The sequence below is a fragment of the Cydia splendana genome, chromosome 19 (genome assembly GCF_910591565.1).
Source record: "Cydia splendana chromosome 19, ilCydSple1.2, whole genome shotgun sequence".
NCBI lineage: Eukaryota > Metazoa > Arthropoda > Insecta > Lepidoptera > Tortricidae > Cydia > Cydia splendana.
In genome coordinates, this window is record NC_085978.1 from 11,501,037 (window position 1) to 11,521,118 (window position 20,082).

Sequence of the window (20,082 nt, forward strand, 5' to 3'; positions counted from 1 at the left end):
CGCTGTCTGCGAAAATCGACTCCACACTCGCGTTCGCGGCTTCGCCCGCGATTCACGCGCATAGTCTGGAGGGGGCTTTACACTTGCGTAAATGAGCAAAGGCAGAATCTTATACAGCCACAGTTAAACGTTTGTACGATATTTAATTGGTTTTTAAAGTTATTTAGCACTATATTCATGAAAATAAAATAAGATACAAGATAAAAATGTCTTATATTATTAATTAAATTGTTATTTAATATTTAAAATACTTTAATTATGTTATTACGTGGTGCGGCGCACCAAGGTCGCGGTGCGGTCCGGTAGTCTGTTGACTCTGTTGCGGCTTTTAGAACGAAAAAGTATAAAATTAAAAAGTAAGAGGCAATCCCGTTGATTTTCATATTATAATGAACAAATAATTTTAAAATTAATGCAGTTTGTTAAAAAATGTGTTTTCGTAAATATTGCAATTTAAATAATTTTCGCTAGGGGTTATTAATCTTCACACATGTAAAGTCTCCGATTGCAAGTAAGTCCTAAGGAAAAAAATCATGGCCGTAGGTCTATTAGGTACTTCAATTACTGATTTTGCGAAATTGCCTTGGCTTGTTTGGTTTCCTCGCATTCGATATGAAAAGTACTCGGGTGTAAGGCACCATTTCCGTCTCGGACTATTGGCGCTCTCACTGCGTTCGAGCGCCAAACTACCTCGACAGAGATGGGTGCCTTTCAACCCTTGGTTAACAATCTACTATGTTTACTTTTATTTGAATACCTACCTAAAGATACAGAGTAGGTATAGTAGACCCCTCGGGATTGGGCTTATACGAGTATGATTCGTTTTGATGAAGCCAGTTCTCTGGGGGCATTAACTACCATCACGCGCCGCTATTGTTGCGCCATTTAGGGTCCTAGCTAAATTGGTTGTTCAATCTACGCTATAGAATTTCCAATTTAGCAAGAACTCTAAATGGCATAACAATCCCGTGTGTATAGTACCTACAGTCGGCAACAATAATGTGTGTTTTTAAGAAGTTTGTGTTTTTTTTTTGGCAGAAACTGAACACTCTTTGCTTATTTTTTTTTACAAATTATCTTAATCTAGATGACAGGTAAAACAATACACAACGATAAAATGAAAACTACTAATATACTTGCCCAACAAACCAAAACTTGTTTAATTATGGAAACAAGTCAATCACGATCACGATAATTTAACGTTATGCAAATAATTGTATCGATGTTAGCAATAGCATAAAATGTGATTTTGTCATTTTTATTAAATGATTTGTAATCAGTAAGTATGTTGAAATGATATGTAGATAAGTTTGGTGTTAAAATAATTAGTTAGACCAGGCAATAGTAAAAAATACCTATTATAACTATAGTGTATAAATACTTACCTATTGCAAAAAACTCGCTAGAGTGAGTTTGGGGTGATTGAATGCATAACAAACATACAACGATTCGAACTTTGTCATTTATTTATAGAATTTATACGATAAGCAGAAATGACTAAAACATTGTTATTGTAAATAATTTTATTCATCAGCTTCACCCAACTTTGTTCTACACTTGACATAATATTCTGCCTTATGCGAAGTTGTAAAACAAAGCCAGTTGCGTGTTTGCTGGTTTATCCCAAAACAAATTAACATGCAACTGTTTCTTTACTCAAGTAGGTATAACCTTATACCTACGTCTCAGATGTCTCAGAACTCTTGTCATGGAAATCACGAATAACGAGATTCACGAGACGCAACACAGTTTATTGTTCGTTTTTTTAGCATTAGAAAAAAGGTAAACAATCTTGACGTGTCTTTTTATTGAAAAACGCTTTTAAAAATTAGTTTATATTACTTATGAAAGCAAAAGAATGTAAATAATCGTATATGATTTATAATTGTTACATATTTGCTGTGACTTATTTTTAAAAAGTGGTTTTTAATAAAAAGACACGTCAATATCGCTTACCTTCTTTCTAATGCTAAAAAACGAACTATAGTTATTTCGCAGTCTGTAAATAAATATAATAAAGTTACTAACTGTAAAGCTCTGTTTTACCAAGATATAGCGGTGCCGTCATATATAGTCCGTCACCATACAAAATACTACACCATCCATATATAGCCGTATTATTTTGTATGGACACGGCCGCTATATGACGGCAGCGCTATCCTACGAAACCAGACCTTAAGGGCCACCCCACACTAGCGTCTTTTAAGCGTCGGCGTCTAGTCAGCGCTATGGAAAGCGGCGTCGCTGCGTAATTGCGCCAACGTTGCGTCGAGCAGTAGCCATGGAGTTGAGTAGACGCCGACGCTAGGGTGTTCATCGTATAATTGTAAAATCATTGCAGACTTATCTTAGTCTAACTCTACATCCTTATACAGCCTGTCCAAGCTTCAGTAGAAAGAGGCAAGGATACTAACAGAAACGAGTAAAATGTCTACAGGAATTTACAATACCTATACATATATAATATAAGTCACGAAGGTATCTAATGGGGCCCACAGATTACCAGTTCGCCGGACGATATCAGCCTGTCAGGTAAACGCAAGAGGTGACAGTTCCGAACAACTGACAGGCTGATATCGTCCGGCGAACTGGTAATCTGTGGGCCCCTTAATATTTGTTATGATCCTTTTTAGGGTTCCGTACCCAAAGCGTAAAAACGGGACCCTATTACTAAGACTCCGCTGTCCGTCTGTCCATCCGTCTGTCTGTCACCAGGCTGTAACTCATGAACCGTGATAGCTTAGCTAATAGACAGTTAAAATTTTCACAGATGATGTATTTCTGTTACCGCTATAACAACAAATACTAAAAACAAAATAACATAAATATTAAAGGGCTCCCATACAACAAACGAGATTCTTTTGCCGTTTTTTGCGTAATGGTACGGAACCCTTCGTGCGTGAGTCCGACTCGCACTCGGCCGGTTTTTATCATGTTAATGCCAAAACATCTGGATAAACAACACTCATTAAGCCATTTTCATGTAGTTACATTCAACAATAACAACACAACATGACTTACTGATGCGTCATTGTCATGGTCAATTAATATTTAAAAAACATTTCTACGAATAAAATTAAGTACCTAACTCAAAACAACATTAAGTAAAAGTAAATATTTTAGTACAAATTATCACATATGAAATATCTTTTAATATCTATCCATACCAGTATTATTATAAATAAAAGGAAGTCTGTCTGTCTGTTACCTCTTCACACTAAAACTGCTAAACCGATTTAGATAAAATTTTATATGAAGATAGTTTGACGCTTGGGGAAGGACGTAGGATATTTTTTATCACTCATCATCATCATTGCAGGCAATAGTTGTTGGCAGACGCTAGTCAAAAATAAGTATCTAACACAACTCTATAGTGACGTCTGTGTTAAATATTTCTAGCTCATGAAAAGTCAGAAAATACTGGAAATCCAACGCATTCTGCATACATACATAACGAGACATGGATTGTGATTGTAACATGAGCATGCAAAATCGTAGGTGTCGTGGTACCATTCAAGATTTCAAATGAAAACAAAGCAACCATTCCTTAATACAATCGTTCCATTGTTAACTATCAAAGATAAACTGCCCAAGAATAGTTGGATTATATACAAAGCCCTACATACCGGAATCCCGAGCCTTTTTCTTAGTTAAAACTTAGTTAGTAGCGAGCTGCACCGGCCAGTCGACGCGCGCGCTCCGCGACATCGTGCGAACATAAAAATCGAAAAACAAAACATAAACGGATCGATAACGCTTTCGAATTTCCGTGAAAAGTTTTGAATTGAGAACACTGTTTGCAAACTTTGATTCTCGAGTGGTGTCGGAATGTTTCCGTGTGAGAAATAGTTTCAACTGTTCGTAATTCAAGCATACGCGACTAAGTGAGATTTTGTGCGGAAGTGACATCGATTGAACTTGTGCTGTCTGGAAGGTCGAGACTCGAGTACTATTCGATAGAAACATTATCGATTATGGATGCTATCAACTGACGGATACGCTTGTTTAAGAGTTAACGCGAGAGGTATGTTATTTGTATTAATATTCTTAAGATAAACTTGGTGTGGAAACTCTAGCATTTTCTTGTGAACTACTCAAATCCTTAATGACGATTTCGTTAATAATGCACATGAGCATTTGTAATAAAACAGTATTAATAAAATACCTGATATGGTTATCATAGAATCATTACAAACCATAACTAACGCAATCTATGTAGAATTTTTATGTCAGACTTACGATGAAATTAATCAAGCAGTGCAATACTATTATAATTTACACTTTATTACAAGATCTCGGGACAATTCCTTTGTTTCACGATAAATACATAAATAAATCTATAAATAATAAATATGTATTTTACAATATAAACCGATTATGCAGAATAAGTAACAAACAGGCCATTTGCTTACCTATGTCATTTAAGAATAGATTTTTTTTGCAATCAAGACATTTTTGCAATCAAGACATTTTTGCAATTAGGTGAGTGCAAAAGGCTTGTCGTCGTAAAATTTCAACACTCACTGCAGTACATAGGTATCTACACAATTTATACAGTCAAAGAATTTTATAATGTGTCATTTCGTACCTTTTGTGACAGTGACAATCTGACAATCAATATGAAAGCTGTGCTGCTAGGGATCTTAAGGGGCCTAGGTACCTACTGATTACCAGCTCGCCGGACGATATCAGCCTGTCAGTTAAATTTGACAGCTCCAAACAACTGACAGGCTGATATCGTCCGGCGAACTGATAATCTGTGGGTCCTTTTACATTATTGTCACTGTGTCACATCAGACATCATACATTAAAGTAGGGTAATTCGCCACTAACTGGCCGCCCTAAACTAAAAATGAATTCTATTCACCTATAAATAAAATTCATTTTAGTATAAGGTGGCCAGTTATTGAAAGACTAAAATGAATTCTGTTTATAGGTGAATAGAATTCATTTTTAGTTTAGGGCGGCCAGTTACTAAAACCGGCCAGTTACTGGCGAATTACCCTAGCACAGAAAATAAATTCCTTAATACTATACCTACTTAATCACATCTGATTATAGAGGTTACCATATTATCATCTGCATTTTTTTAATGTTTATCATTCTTAATTATAGCAAATGTCGGCGAAGAAATCTAAAATTTTTGTGACCGTCGACCGCGCGAGACCGTCCGGATTACAGGGCTCTCCAAGTGTAAAAATATCGATATCGATGCATATATAACTTACTCCAAAATATGTCCCATAGTTCGTAATTCGCTGACGTAAGGGCTATGGGACATATTTTTGAGTATGATGTGTTCACCCATATTTTTACAGTTCGTTACTTTATTGGTTATATAGGTACTTAACTCAAATAAATAACGTGTTTCTGGTGCTGAAAGAAGTGATGCTTAATGTCCATGTCACCCGTGTATAAAGGCTTACCTACATTACGAGCAATGATAATTCATTCATGTTTTTCGACTATTCATTATCATTATCACCAGTGATCGTACATTTTCCAGCATTTTTGGTGCAGCAGAGTGGTGTTAACGGAATTGGTATAGATAATTTCAACTGAAATGGTAAATTAAAGTTAATATTAACGTAATTAATCATTAGGCTTGAAATTATTTATACCGATTCCGTTAACAACACTTCGTGCACCAAAAATGCTGGAAAATGTACGATCCCTGATTATTACTAGGGTTGCCAACCGTACTATATTATATAGTATTGTACTATATTTTGGCTCTCTGTACTATATACTTTTGGAAAAATATATAGTACGCTAAAATACTATATTTCCGATTAAACGTATATTAGACTCACGTTTAGTATTTTATCTAAAAGTACTATATTTTTTTGATATGTACTATATTTTTGATGCCTTATTCTGGAAAATACTATATTCCACCAAAAAAAAGTTGGCAACCCTAATTATCACACATGTTGATAAGTAGGTATATGGTATGGTAGGTATATAGGTAATGTGTATTACAATAGTGATCTATTGTAAAACATATTACCTGTACCTACTTATCAACATGTGTGACAATGACAACCAATAGTCGAAAAACATCTCCACATTATTTCAATCTTGTAAATAAACTTGCTTTTGTTATACCGTGAAAATTATAACAGAATGAGCTAATTACATTGTTACTGATATTTTAGAGCAGCATGCGGCCCGCTAACCCCTCACTTGCGGCCCGCGAGCCTCCCTGGCTATTTTGTATGTAATATTGACAAATGACAATGTCTGATAAAGTCATAAATATTAACAAAGTGCGGCCCGCGTCCACTTGTTTTAGAGTTTTAGAGTATGAATCGAAACAATATGAAAATTGAAATGGAACGATGAAATGGAAATATTATTATTTATTAGTCTGTAACGCAAGTCTGTATATTATCACTACACCTTATAAAACAAAGTCCACCGCCGCGTCTGTCTGTTATGTGTTTGTTTGTTCGCGTTAAACTCAAAAACAACTGAACGGATTTTCATGCGGTTTTCACCTATCAATTAAGTGATTCTTGAGGAAGGTTTAGGTGTATAATTTTCTAACCCGTTCGAAGCCGAGACTGGTCGCTGGTGGCCTATAAACAGACGTCACCTGCATACAATTGCTCACGCTAATAAATCAATTGTTGACACGATAAACTAGTTTGCATGCCGTGCCGTCAGGATCCGCTTCCGCTGCATACGCCGGCCCGCAAGGGGACCAATGCTATGCAGTTGGCAACCTCGCTATTATTGAATCTATTGATGTTAGAGGATACCGGGAGCTGAGATTTAAATATTTTAGGTAAATATATCCGTCTCGCTGACGGAAGCGGCTCCTAAAACTAGTGCGATAAGGACAAGGCCAAAAATCCTCCGTAAAAATCTCAAAAAACAAGATTTCGTACTTCACTGTTTCCTCCTCCAAAACATAACCAAATGTAAAGAAATTTTGAGATCTAAAATTCTAAATGGTAATGAAATTATCTGTGTCGGACTGTTTTGCTTTTTAGGCTAATTGATGTCAGTTTTGAATACCATGCTTCTCTTTGCGGCCTAGTAAATTAGGGGTTGTGCACAAATCACGCGAGGTGTTTTTGGCTACTTTTTGACCCCCCCTCCCCCCTGGTGATATTTGGTGAGGTTTTTCGCTACACAAAAAAAAGGAAAACAGTCCGACACGCAGATATTAATAATAATAATCTGTGTTGAAAAAATCATTACTCTAGCGGTAACGGTAACGGTCGGCAACCTTTTAGCAGCCAAGGGCCACATAGTAGTTAAGGAAATTGACGCGGGCCGCACTTTGTTAATATATGTGACTTTATCAGACATTGTTGTTTGACAATATAACATACTTACAAACTAACCAGGGGGGCTCGCGGGCCTCAAGTGAGAGGTTCGCGGGCCGCCTGTTGCCGACCGCTGCTCTAGCTTCAAAAACCACGAGGAAACAGTCGAGTACGTTTGTCTGGAGAAATCACCACTCCTGTCCTGTTGCCTCTTAATAGAGCCAATTTAATTATAAAGGCCGCTAATTTACTAACAAACCCGCGGTGTGCCACTGGCCTTCCAGTCCACAAGAAGAGAAAATCAATTTATTCACAAAATTTCTGATTTACATAGGTACCTATTTTACCTAATGGGGCATATAACGTGACATTCGGTAGCGATATTTCACAGACTGACAGAGTAGTTAAACTGAACTTGGCGGCAAGTAAGGTTGAAGTACTGATGGGTGACCGTTGGCGGTCGGTTAAATTCAAGGGCGCCACAAACTCGTTTAACATTGACTAAAATTAAACTATTAGGTAAGTATTATGGTATTATTAAAGGTATCGATGCGTCACTAATTTGCTAGTCTTTAATGCCGTAAGAAATAACTATTTGCTACTTATCCGGCTTCAATGTAGGCGGGGTTATCCGGAGCATATTATTATACTTATTTATTGAATAGATATATCCTTGGATTAATTAGTAATCACGCGTTATCATCAATAGATGAAATTTTTATAGACATAATTAAGCCTACGTTACAGTTAATGAATGGATTAACAAATGAACGATCTATGCCATATGCCATGTTTGACCGGCACGTCATCACTTCAATTGAAACCAAATTAATAATACAATTAGTTAAGAAAGGCACTCTTACATAACATTATGGTATCTACTTATTATGATTATCAAACCATCTTAGCCACGTCAAATTAAGCCGAATTTGGGCAATCTGCGGAAATAATTCGTGTAGTTTTGAAAATTGGTACAGGCATACCTTGTGGTGTCCAGATAAACATACTAAAAGTCCTCGAGGGTAGGGGGTGTGCTGAGGGTGTAGGGGGGGGGGGGGGGGGGTTGAAGGTACCTTTTTTCATATTTTTGCTCATATCTCGAATATCTGTACGAATAGCATTATAATTACTTTGGACAAAAATTTTAACATTAAATTTCCTACAAATTTGGTTATGTTTATTTTTACTCTGCGATCAATACTTTAGGAGCTCCAGACTGTTAAAGTTGAATAAGAGATAAAAAATAGACGGTTTAAGAAAAAGAAAATCATAAACGGTGTAAGAAAAAATATTTTTTTATGGTGGCTGCCCTACATTAAAGGGGGGATGAAATTTTTTTTCGCTTCCACCCTATAGTATGCGGTGTCGTTGGATAGGTCTTTTAAAACGAATAAGGGTCTTCAAGAACCATTTTATGATCAACTCAATATTTTCGGAAATAATCGATCTGAACGAAAAAAAGTTAAGTTTTACCGTTTAGTTCCCCTAACTTTTGAACCATGGGTCCAAAAAATATGAAAAAAATCGTGAAAACATAGCTTCGTAAAGACTTTCAAGGAAAAATATAGCGAACCTAATCGGTATAGCTGTTTTTGAGTTTTTGCAAATAGTCTATTTTGACAGACGGATAACTACGGAACCCTACACTGAGCATGGCCCGACATGCTCATGGCCTGTTTTTTTATATTTTATCAGCAGGTCGCTTAGCTTGCTTACTCTAAACGAAAATTTTTATTTATGATGATTTGATGAACATCAACAATTACAAAAAACGACGTTTTCTTAAATCGTCTATTTTTTATCTCTTATTTAACTTTAACAGCCTGTTAGCTCCTAAAGTATTGATCGGAAAGTAAAAATAAACATAACCAAATTTTTAGTAAATTTTATGTTAAAACTTTCGTCTGAAAAAATTATAATGCTATTCGTACAGATATTCGAGATATGAGCAAAAATACCTACACCCTCAGCACACCCCCTACCCTCGAGGACTTTTAGTATGTTTATCTGGACACCACAAGGTATGCCTGTACCAATTTTCAAAACTACACGAATTATTTCCGCAGATTTTTCTAATTTGCTTAGGCTATCATCACCAAGAATAGTTAGATGTTTTCCAAGAATTAAAAAAAAAATAGGTATACATAATACATATATCATTTATTTACCAATAAACTATGGTATACATATTTACCATGGGCCCCCGCACTAGGTGAGACCTGTATCGCGGGGAACCAGTTAGATTTGTACAGTATCTGGATTTAGTTACTTAAATCAAACAATAAAGAACCCACCTCACTACACAAAACTAAAAAAGCATGATAGCCTGCTTTTGTGTAGCAAGGTATGATAAGTAGGTTTTACGCACAGCATAGCTGATACTATTCGCCAGTTCGTAGAATATGATGTCAATACCTCTGATTCCTTGGATCGGCCAATCAATGTTAACATATTTCCACTTAAGGCAGACAGACGGTTCACTGAAATCACAACACTTGTGGTAAATAAATAATGTTGTTTCAACTAGATACTGGTGGCAGACTATTTGCTCAGCTAGCCAGGTTTGTTAAGTAGCTTGCTATTATAGAAGCTCAAATTCATAAAGCGTTTTATACTCGTGTATGAGCTTGACAGCAGGATCAAAATTTAGAATTTAAATTAAGATTTTTATCATAAACTTAATTTTTGATACACAATACTTGTCTTTAAACGTCGAGATCATTCTAATAGTTTTATTTCAAAGAAACTACCTATGTGTAACATATTGAATATAAAATAACTTATTAAAATAAACTAAAACTACAAAGAAATTAAAATTAATACTAAAATAAAAGGAACTTACCTATAAAATAAAAACCTAATTATAAAAAGAATACCCCCTCTAGCAGGTCCGCCTGTGGCATGGTACCCATTACGCTGGCGGCGTGTCCTCGCTGAACCGCCAGGGCGATTCGTTGCGATAAATACGCGCCAGCTCTGGGGTCCCCTGTGGCGTCAATCAGCCGCCCCGACAGGGCCCTCACAAAGGCCTGCATGTCGGCTGACCAAGGGCCCAGTGTCTCTACCGCGAGCGCCGTAAACTCGTAGTCCTTAAGTAAGGACGAATATTTGCGGCGCTTGAGAACCTGGGCCTGGTCAGCCGCGCCGCCGGCCTGGGTGCGGGTCGCCTGGATATGGGACTGTGCGAAGGTATCTACGCACGTTGCGTCCCACACCAGGGCCCTACCTAGTTTCCACGGCACCAATGTGGCCCCGTCGTGTCCAAATTCTAATTAGTGTAAACCGAATAAGGGTGCATTGTTTTATTAACAGAGTTACTTCGGTCTCCATCATCACTATCATCAGTGCTTGCATTTGCTCAATGGTGCCAAATTATTACTTGTATTTGCTATCCAAATTAAGTACTGAAGTGACAATGCTAAATTTCAGCTCAATCAGACATCGGGAACTAGATCGAAGATAAAAAAAAAACTTTAATTCGGAACGTTCAAAATTCCATAAAATATTGTTAGTACAGTCACCTGCAATAATATGTTACTCTTCGAATGCCGCAAAAATATGTGACACGCACTTATGGCTCTACAAATAAGATCGTGTCAGATATTTTTGCGGCCTTCATTGTGTAACATATTATTGCAGGTGACTGTACCATTGATACAGGTAGCTACTTGTTAATTAAAAATTAAAATCAAATCAAAACATAATAAAAAATATAAATACTTAATTGAAAATATCGACTTAAATACTTTCATAAATAAAATCTAAATAGCCCAGGGATATCAAGATATCATAATATTGTCACTGTGACAAGGTACATATGAAGTGGGACAGAAATCAAAATCCTTGACGGTACTGAGAGTACCTAGTGTGTATTCAATGTCAATTAAGTTATCATAGCAATTGTGAATATGACGAAGTCACGTTTTGTTATTAATGTGTGGGAGTCAATTATATGGGTACTGTTAATTTTTGGCCAAAATTTGTTATGGCGGTACACGTTTGTATTTAAATATACCTATCTTCGTTAAGGCATTTTTAGTCCAAGCACAGAAACTTTGCAGCGCTAGCGCTAACGCATAAAAAGTAGTTTTTAAAAATCAGTATGTGACAACACCACAGAAAATGGAATAAATAGTCTTGATACTTGTGAAATTTCTACCATATTTACCGTCTATGAAAAATTTAAGCTGTGCATTTATGGTTAAATAAATTTAATTCCAACAATATATGTCACTATTGATATTTATACATATACAAAATGTTGATAAATAATATTGGGAGATTTGGGAGAATATGACATTTGGCTTCATCAAAATGAGCTTTTGTTATATATTACGACGCGACGACGTAAATAGGAACAGAGTCTACCGCAAACACCGAAGTTCGCAAATTACGAGCATCTTTCTCTTTTACTCCCATTAAGGCGTAATTGACAGAGAAATTGCCCGCAATTTGCGAACTTTGGATTTCGGAAAAACGAAATAAACCATTAAAACAATAAACATATATTCAAAATAAATTTAAGCTTTAACTAGTAGGCACCCATGCCGTAAGCATAAGCATGGAGGTTGTGGGTTAGAGGACTTCGATCTCAAAACCCAGCTCGAACCAATGGGTTTCTCGAAATGTTAGAGGAAGTTCATAAGGTAATAGTATGCCTATACCTATTAGGTGTGTTCAATTTGCTGTGAAACCTTAGTCTAAACCAATATTATTAGTAAATTATTGTCGAGGCTCGGAAGTAGCTACTTGCAGGCTGAGGATTCGTATTAAACGGACGACCTTGGGAGTCCGTTTAATTGAATCCGAAGCCAGCAAGTAGCCTTCCAGCCGAGTCATATATAGTGCTTTTCTCAAAAATGGTGCAAGAAATATAAATATAATAGAAATATTTTACAGAAGCAACGTTCCTACGTATATATTTTCACAGAAAAAAGTAGAAACAATTGAAAAAATTAGCTTAGCCAGCAAGTAGCCTTCCAGCCGAGTCATATATAGTGCTTTTCTCAAAAATGGTACAAGAAATATAAATATAATAGAAATATTTTACAGAAGCAACGATCTTACGTATATATTTTCACAGAAAAAAGTAGAAACAATTGAAAAAATTAGGTTAGCCGCCTTTTTATTTTTTTAATTAAAAATTCTGCCGAAAATACGCCAACCTATTTGAGACAGCTAAATAGTCGCGGTACCAACATTATAATTATAAGTACTAATCATCTGTTTGGCTGTTTAATGGGCATGTGCCTTCATTTGATATGGCCATTTCAACTTTTAAAAAGTTTGGAACACGTTAAATAATGGAATTTGTATGCAACATTGCAGTCCCAAAATCGAGACTGCAATGTTTTTAACTTTTTAATTTTTGACTGACAATAAACTACGCGCTTCGCGACCAATTTTTTAAACGGCAAAGTCGACTTTGCCGTCCATTTTTGAGAAAAATATATTATCTATTTATGTAATAGAATTAGATATGGTGCAAGTATTAAAATGTTTCATTCCACTTAGGCCCCGTTCGCACGGCAGCTTTTTCAACGCGCGTTAAAAAAGCGTTTGAATGACACCAATGGATAACCATGTATGTATTCACACGAAGGCGGTTTTTAAGCGCGGCGCTTTTTTATCGAGCACTGTTCGATTTTCGGCGTTGAGCGTTGGCGTCAAATTGAATAGAGCATACGGAACTCCGTGTATCTGTTCTCACAAGCGTTAAAAAAGCGCCGGCGCTGCTGTCAGTTGGCTGTCAAGTGTCAATTTTTGGTGTCAATCGTCAAGATTATTATTAGTTTCACCTTAAAAATGTCAACTTATGCTTACAAATTCCTGAAATATTCAAGCTATATTCAAATAATACGTCGTAATAGCAAATAAAGTATGGCTTTGCTGAGATGCGTACGTGGCATTACGACTCACAAGTGATTTTTAAGCGTTCATATGAACACAAATATTGGAAACGGTAAAAAAGCGCCAACGTCGGGTTTTAACGCAACGCTTTTTAAGCTGTCGTGCGAATGGGGCCTTACCCGTCATCAACTCTAAATTTTGTAAACATTGTCGTTTTTGAGCTTGAATCGCCTAGTGCTGATTTTTTACTAGTGTAAAATTATTCGTCACGCGGAAAAGTAATTCCCGCACGCCGATTTTGTAAAGTTTCACCATGTTTTTCCCGTTCATCACAAAACACAACGAATATTTAATCGATTTTGACAAACACATACCATAGAGAATGACGTTTACTGACTGCAAAAAAATATTGCCATATATATAGTTTTTTAATTCGCTGTCAAATTATTGCGCTGCAAAGTTTCTGTGGTCGGACTCTAAGGCCCGCTTGCACCATCCCACTATCCCGGGGTTAAGCGGTTAAACCGTGTCAAATTGTACTGGTAACCATGGTAACTCCAGGTTTAACCGGTTAACCCCGGGCTAGTGGAATGGTGCAAGTGGCGCTAACTTAGTTAAATGTCCCATTGCAGGCTTGTAACGTATTAAATAATCACATTCCCAACAATCCCCGTTTAACTAAACGGAATGGCAGACGGAGAGATAGGTACAACACCTAATGTGTGAATGTCACGCCCTCGCCAGACAAAGAATGAAGGACTTTGGAGCAGGCTATCTGTAACCAAAGGAATTCAAAACGCCTATGAGCTCCATCATCCGGCACATGGAGATGGTCGAAAAAGCTGTTGAGTAGTTGACGGATTTTTCCTAGGGGGTAATTGCACAAAAGATCCCTATGGGCTATGGGTCGAAGTGTATACGCAAGGGCCCCCGAAAACCATCAGATAGATACACCAACTTATCAACGTCTCTCAAGAAGACTCCGCACACAATCATTCATCAAACCTCCGGCTCCGTCACTTTTTGTAGCTACGCTACGCTTTATGTCATTATTGGGCATAAAAAGTCGTTCCGACGAGTTATATGGCTTTGGCTACATCATTAACTTGTCCAAATTAGTAGGTATTAGCGAATCCTAACGGATTACACGTAGGTAAAGTTTGGTGGGTTGTTTGCGAATTGATATTTGATACTTAGAATGATATTCATCAACGTCTGCCAAATCTTAAATGCAGTTGTTAACTGGGAGAGGGAGAGGGAGAGGGAGAGGGAGAGGGAGAGGGAGAGGGAGAGGGAGAGGGAGAGGGAGAGGGAGAGGGAGAGGGAGAGGGAGAGGGAGAGGGAGAGGGAGAGGGAGAGGGAGAGGGAGAGGGAGAGGGAGAGGGAGAGGGAGAGGGAGAGGGAGAGGGAGAGGGAGAGGGAGAGGGAGAGGGAGAGGGAGAGGGAGAGGGAGAGGGAGAGGGAGAGGGAGAGGGAGAGGGAGAGGGAGAGGGAGAGGGAGAGGGAGAGGGAGAGGGAGAGGGAGAGGGAGAGGGAGAGGGAGAGGGAGAGGGAGAGGGAGAGGGAGAGGGAGAGGGAGAGGGAGAGGGAGAGGGAGAGGGAGAGGGAGAGGGAGAGGGAGAGGGAGAGGGAGAGGGAGAGGGAGAGGGAGAGGGAGAGGGAGAGGGAGAGGGAGAGGGAGAGGGAGAGGGAGAGGGAGAGGGAGAGGGAGAGGGAGAGGGAGAGGGAGAGGGAGAGGGAGAGGGAGAGGGAGAGGGAGAGGGAGAGGGAGAGGGAGAGGGAGAGGGAGAGGGAGAGGGAGAGGGAGAGGGAGAGGGAGAGGGAGAGGGAGAGGGAGAGGGAGAGGGAGAGGGAGAGGGAGAGGGAGAGGGAGAGGGAGAGGGAGAGGGAGAGGGAGAGGGAGAGGGAGAGGGAGAGGGAGAGGGAGAGGGAGAGGGAGAGGGAGAGGGAGAGGGAGAGGGAGAGGGAGAGGGAGAGGGAGAGGGAGAGGGAGAGGGAGAGGGAGAGGGAGAGGGAGAGGGAGAGGGAGAGGGAGAGGGAGAGGGAGAGGGAGAGGGAGAGGGAGAGGGAGAGGGAGAGGGAGAGGGAGAGGGAGAGGGAGAGGGAGAGGGAGAGGGAGAGGGAGAGGGAGAGGGAGAGGGAGAGGGAGAGGGAGAGGGAGAGGGAGAGGGAGAGGGAGAGGGAGAGGGAGAGGGAGAGGGAGAGGGAGAGGGAGAGGGAGAGGGAGAGGGAGAGGGAGAGGGAGAGGGAGAGGGAGAGGGAGAGGGAGAGGGAGAGGGAGAGGCTGAACCCTGGCAGTACCTATTGGAACTCAGGTTTGGTGCAACATAGACAAACGCTGTTATGGTCATCTCTCGTCGCGTCAAACTGCTGTCAAGAAAAATACATATCTTGCAGCAAATGGGCCGCTGCCGATCAAGACTCGAGTGACGATAACGGCGATCTGGCTACCACTTCTCGAGTTGACTACGGATTTGCCGTGTAATAATTTTCTTGTACTTTGAACATTAATATATCCTGCTTATTAATCGAAAAATGAAATATGTACCTATACTTATGCGCCACGGCGACAATTATTCAAACTTCGATCCGCGTGTGGAAATTTTGCAATTTGTTTGTTCACATGCGTTATGTCCAGGATACTTGTGTTAGTCTAAGAATAAAATAATTATCATTCAACGTTGTAGTTTTATTTTGTAACTTTTTCCTTATCCAGACTTTCTCGTCGCTCAGCGACAATATTTTTTCGAATTCCGTAGATTCATTTCCAATGTGCTCGATAGTCGTGTGAGGCACGAAATCTGTGAATTTTTTGCGAGAACGATTTTTTCTGCTCTATTGTATACAGCACAACTGAATATTGAAACCACGATTTTTACCATACACACATACACATATAACCCGTGAATGATGCCCGTGCATACCTATTGGCTTAAGTAATGCATTGAAATTGCAATTCGATACGTTAATGCTCGAAACACACTTCACTGTGGTATGTGTGCAAATAAAGCGGTTATCAACTCATTATAGAGGTTTTCTCGAATATCTACAGTATATGATGGTTCTTGAAAAAAACAGTTTAGGTAAGTACTGGTTTTCTAAGGATTGGTAACGGCCATACCTGGAGTTACAGGCGTCCATAGGCTACGATGATTGCCTACCGTCAGGCATTAATAAAATCCGTCCTTAGGCTGCGTCACTTTTGCTTGCCTGGAAAGATATGCAACGCGAAAATTTCAGCAAAGAAGGCGGCCTACGTGTTACAGATAGCCCCCTCTGCAGAGCATGCATGGAGGCAGAGGAGACAGCCGCCCACGTCATTCTCGAATGCCCAGGGGTGGCAGAATACCGGGAACAACACCTCGGCTCACCGGGGTCTCTCCCAGAAGTCGTCGGCAGCGTCAAGGGTCTGCTAGGCTTCTTGGTAGAGTTGGGTTGGCAAGAATAGTGCCGCCAACCCACCACGCAAAATAGGCGCAATAATATGACGTCGAGTTGCGGAAACCAAGCCCGCGAGAACCTATAACCTATAAGGCGACGTTCCAAAAAGTTTGCATAGTTTGGCTCCTGATTTACTTAGCTACAAAATAAGTTTTTGGCAAAAGTTTCATTTTTGGTACAAGCTTTTATCGCCGACTGTACTTTTCATACGACAGACAACTAATACTCATCGAGACAATTCTAAAAACCCCTAACACAATTAGGTTGCGTTGTTTCATCACAGAGTTCCTATGGCCACCTCCTGTCTCCATCATCAGATCAGTTCGACAGTACCATATTATTGTATTGTCATCAGAACTACATACAGCTGCCAATTTTCATGACGCTACGATCCTTGGAAGATGGTTAAATTAGTTACCTTAGATTCCATTACAAGGTAGTTACATACAGGTCGACCTAATAAAAGCTTGTTAAAAATACTGATATCAAGACGATTCACCTAATAATAAATGCGAGTATGGCGCAATTATGGATTACTGCCGTTTTTACTCAGGCTGGATCACGAGGCAAACCCACGTGTTAATCGTTGCCAATGGTGACTGTGGGGCCGATTCGAACTCATTCATTTTATCCTCTACCCGCCCATACGTCAAACGTTGCCAAGCAAAATGAAACTTTGATTTAGTCAACACAAAGTTCAAATTAGAATGGAACAGGAGACCTTTTTATAGGTCTCTGGGCGGCTAGAGGGTTTATCTCATTTTGATATCATTCGCTAGCGCATGTTGCTCTTAATACGCTACCTCTGTCTAGAGTTTGACCAAGAAAACTCTGCAGCGATTTTGATAGCCCACGCAGTGCAAATGTTATTTTAAACGACAAACTTCTATAAAATTATGACGTACTTATAAATAACTTGTACTGCGTGGGCTATCAAAATCGCTGCATACTTTTTTTGGTCTAACTCTATCTACTCTGTGATAAGATCACTATCGTCTCCGAAATACTAGAAATAGCTGGAAACCATGGGGGTTCAATCGATAGCTGACGAGGCGCCATTACATTACATAAAATCGTCGTTAGCGCCTCGCATAAAAAACCGGTCAAATGCGAGTTCGTTTAGCCAAAAAAATATCACTTGTATTTGCTTGTATGAAGAAGAAAGATTTTTTACCAGAATTATACTATGTATAATTGTGTACAGCGCCATCTATCGGAAAATCGGCTAACTAATTCGCGCGACCTTTGGTATTGGTATATGTATGTTGGTTTCAGTTTTTTTTTTTCTTGTGAACCGATTTCGAAAATATTTCTTTTATTTAATAAACATGTAATATACAGGGTGGCCAAAAACTACATTCCCGTTGCCAGGGAGGTTTTAGGATTATACTGAGCAAGTTTTACTAATATGGGACCAACCCCACTGCCAACCCCGAAATCGCGAAAAATTTTTTGGCTGTTTCATACATTTTGGCTGGTCCTCTATGGGAGGGTACCTCCCTGGCAACGGGAATGCATCAGTTATTTTTTGGCCACCGTGTAGATAAACTAGCTTCAGTCTCAAAAGTACGCTAATGTTCTACAACAAAATCACCGCACAGTCTGAAATTACGCTAAGTTTGCACCGACTTGCCAGTGACAATTGACAATATACCTATGGGAGAGCAATACTTGACATGACTTGACGTAACTCTTGGCGCGCAAACTTAACTTAAACGGATTCTCGTCTTATTTATGGCCAAATGTAAATTGTGATTACTTTATAGGTACTTCCTTACACATTTTATGCTAATGTTTCCCTTTCCGACCGTCCGCAATCGCATACCCCACACCTTACTGCACTCATACTATGTAATAGGGAGTAGTTACCTTAGTCTAACGGCAAAGCAGTTGCTTTTAATCAATGTCTAACACTTTATTGCTTTCACACTTCCGTACCCAGTGCGGTTACCCTGACACACGTAACCACAGATCATTTTGAATTAAACCTTAATATCTTTAAAATAGAGTTGCTATTACAATATAGGTATTTGCGATTCAATCCGCCACAAGAGATTTATGCAAAGTGTTAACTTCATTTAACATGGGTTCGATTGCATGTACTTGGTGGGAAGGTGGATTAAAAACAGGTGCTTTATTTGCCAATTATAGTTTCCCGGTGTAGATTGGAATATAAAGTTTTTTAAATGAGTATTTTGCCTTGGTGATAGCACCAAAAGTACAGACTTTCGGTACCTATATACACTTACAGTATCTTAACTTCAAGAGATTGAAAAAGATGAACTAAGACTTGGAGAAGATGGGAGATTACATATATGGAGTAGGATATATATATGTATTATAAATATATAACTTATCCACCTACCATTAGGTACTGCTTATATTCAACCGAGATCTACTTCTATTTTTCTTGACACGCGTGCACAATGGGTCTAATCAGCCTCGAAACTAAAAGTGCTCGTGCCTCAGCGTATTAATATTCCACATGTATCATATACGGCCTTATTCCCGATACCTAGCACGTTGCTGGTGAATGTTACTAATGTTAAACCAGGGGAAAGTGATATATGAACGTACATACGAACCTACGAACTGTTACGCTACCTCAGCGGTCGGAAACCTTTTAGCAGCCAAGGGCCATTTAACTTAGTTGAAGCGGGCCGCGCTTTGTTAATATTTATGACTTTATCAGACATTGTCGTTTGTCAATATACTACAAAATAGCCAGGGAGACTCGCGGGCCGCACAAGTGAGAGGTTCGCGGGCCGCCTGTTACCGACCGCTGCTCTACCTAGCACATACCAGCCTCTTGTGAGATATTGCAAACTTAGAGGTCATCGCTTTTGCAATCTAGAGGCAGATTTTCGATGGAGGTAGGCCCACAGGACTAAGGGTGGTATTCCACCTGTCCAATTTCTTTGTCCAATGGCATTGTTGCGTCTCACTGTTTCATTAAGCAAAATGTGAGACGCAATACACATTGGACAAAGATATTGGACACATGGAATACCACTCGAAAGTAGTATCTAAACCGATGTTTGGCAGAGCGTAGTATTTATTGGGCCTCTCTAAGATTGTCAAGTTCTCGCGTCATACACTACACGTCATTCAAAGCACTGCCGCGTCCGAAAAGTATTGCAGCACAAAGCCTAAGACTGCATATTCAGGTACCTAAGTAATTAGGGTAATTGCTACGCAAATAGGCCCAGTTACGGAGCAAGCCGCCGCCGTCTGTCTATTGTTTATTATTTAAAACTTTATTGCACATAAAAAAGAGTATAACAGGTGGTATAATGCCGCTATAGGCATTCTCCACCAGTGAACCAAATTACGGCAAAACAGGAAAGCGTCAAGCGTCAGTGAGAAATACTATTACGCCTAAGCTCTATAAGATCTTTCGTCGTTTTTGAGCGTTTTCAGAAATAAATATCGAAAACCCGATTCTCAGAGATCCCGGTGTTCTTGGGTTCTTTCAACTCAGAATCACTAGCATATTCAATTCTGATGATAAAAT

At 39.2% G+C, this 20,082-nt stretch overlaps 1 protein-coding gene and 1 long non-coding RNA gene across 3 annotated transcripts in view; both read right to left on the reverse strand.

Annotated features, from left to right (window-relative positions):
• LOC134800122 (uncharacterized) overlaps nt 1–20,082 on the reverse strand; it is a 285,699-nt gene that overhangs the window by 78,647 nt on the left and 186,970 nt on the right. The gene's annotated exons all lie outside the window — the stretch shown is intronic.
• LOC134800088 (methyl-CpG-binding domain protein 4-like) overlaps nt 1–20,082 on the reverse strand; it is a 46,741-nt gene that overhangs the window by 3,999 nt on the left and 22,660 nt on the right. Inside the window, exon 1 of one of the 2 annotated variants that reach the window (XM_063772560.1) lies at nt 3,627–4,048. The exons of the other annotated variant lie outside the window; for it this stretch is intronic. The gene's annotated coding sequence lies outside the window, so the exon portion shown is untranslated. Of the gene's footprint in view, nt 1–3,626; nt 4,049–20,082 lie in introns of those variants that run through there. 2 annotated transcript variants of the gene reach the window in all.